This window comes from Zingiber officinale, chromosome 10B (genome assembly GCF_018446385.1).
Source record: "Zingiber officinale cultivar Zhangliang chromosome 10B, Zo_v1.1, whole genome shotgun sequence".
In the NCBI taxonomy this organism is placed as follows: domain Eukaryota; kingdom Viridiplantae; phylum Streptophyta; class Magnoliopsida; order Zingiberales; family Zingiberaceae; genus Zingiber; species Zingiber officinale.
The window spans coordinates 70,180,291-70,181,963 of record NC_056005.1 but is presented as its reverse complement, the minus strand read 5'-3'; the positions used below and the strand labels follow the sequence as shown (position 1 = coordinate 70,181,963).

Sequence of the window (1,673 nt, the reverse complement as noted above, 5' to 3'; positions counted from 1 at the left end):
GATTGATTGTGGATCCCGTAGAGGGATCCCCTAGATTGTATGACCGAGGGGCGTCAGTGACAGGTTGCCCCGCTAACGGATGTCTAGGGGGTTACCTTGAAAGAAGAAGCGATTCTCTACAAGAAAGTAGGTAGTCGTAGTCAATTGTAATCCTCATCTCTATGTTTATTAAGTAGTGCATGTGTTCCTATGTTGTATGATCGAGGGGCGTCAGTGATAGGCTGCCCCTCTAACGGACTTCATAGGAATCATTACTATTTAATTGTAAGGGATGTTAATCTAACTACCCTGACAGTTGTCCACTGCAGGGGAGAGCCGGTAAATTTCTACATATGCATAAGAATGGAGGTAAGGAGATGAATAATGCATAGGGTTATTAACTAGCATCATAGTGAAATCGAAACCCTAGTATCTATCCATCCCCAAACCCAACTCTCCCTCTTTCTCTACTCTTTACATTCTTTCTTTCCTTCACTCTCTCTTTTCTAATTAACCTTCAATTATCTAGATAGCTTGCCATGCAAAGTTAACTAGTGCTTAATCAATAGTTCCTATGGGATCGATAATCTTTTGTATTATTGATGACATAACCGTGCACTTATTGTTCGTAACAAGTTTTTGACACCGTTGCCAGGGACTGCTTTCGATTAACATTAGTTTATTAGCATATGAGTTACTCTAGACATTTTTCTTTTTTCTTTTGCCTTTTCTTTCTTGTTTTCATTATGCACTTTCTTTCTTGCAATTTAAATTCTGCATTTTATTTCTTGTTTTTCATATAGCATTTTATTTCTTGTCTTTAATCTTCATTTTTATTTTTTCTCATAATTTTTTTTCTTAGATATCCATGAGCACTAACATGTCAAGCAGGCCTTTGAGAGAATTTTCTACACCTATTTCCGTAAGATTTTTATCTCCAATTGTGCAACCTCATATCGAAGTAAAGAGTTTCTAACTAGACCTAGAGTTAATCACCATAATACAAGGTCACAAATTTGGAAGAGAAATATCAGAAAATCCATATTTCCATCTTAAAGAATTCCTGAAGCTTTGTGATATGGTAAACTGTGAGGGTGTCTAAGTGGATGCAGTTCAATTGACGGTATTTCCTTTCAGTATTAAAGATAGGGCAAAGACTTGGTTTAATTTTCTCCATCCTCAAAGCATCACAAGTTGAAAATAATTGGAGCAGCAATTTCTGAATCATTTTTTCCCTCCAAGCAGAACAACGTATATGAGGAATTACATCATAAATTTTGTTCAGACAGATGTAGAATAATTATTTGAAGCATGGGATAGATTCAAGAGTCTACAAAAATAGTGCCCTCATCATGGTTTGGAAAAATGGCTGACCTTGCACATATTCTATAGGGAAATTTCTTTCTCAGACAAATGTTTATTAGATTCATCAGTTGGAGATTCTTTTATGAACAAGAGTGTGGACGAAGCATATACATTAATTGATCAAGTGACATTAAATCTCCATGAATGGTCGAACAAAAGTTGGATGGAATCTCCCTCAAAAATTCAAGAAGTACAAGTCATAAATGCAAGAGAGCCTGTCAAACAAATTGCAATTCAACCATCCAAGAATTTTGAAATTCCACTACAAGAAAAAAGTCTAACAACAATGGTTTTTCACCATTGTCGTGGCCCCTTTAGAACTATTGTTA

At 35.8% G+C, this 1,673-nt stretch overlaps 1 non-coding gene across 1 annotated transcript; it reads right to left on the bottom strand.

The window, feature by feature from the left end:
- Nucleotides 1-1,232: 1,232 nt before the first annotated feature.
- LOC122030621 lies at nucleotides 1,233-1,338 on the bottom strand. The gene has a single exon (XR_006125497.1). It is a non-coding gene; the product is annotated as a small nucleolar RNA R71 (small nucleolar RNA).
- Nucleotides 1,339-1,673: the final 335 nt, after the last annotated feature.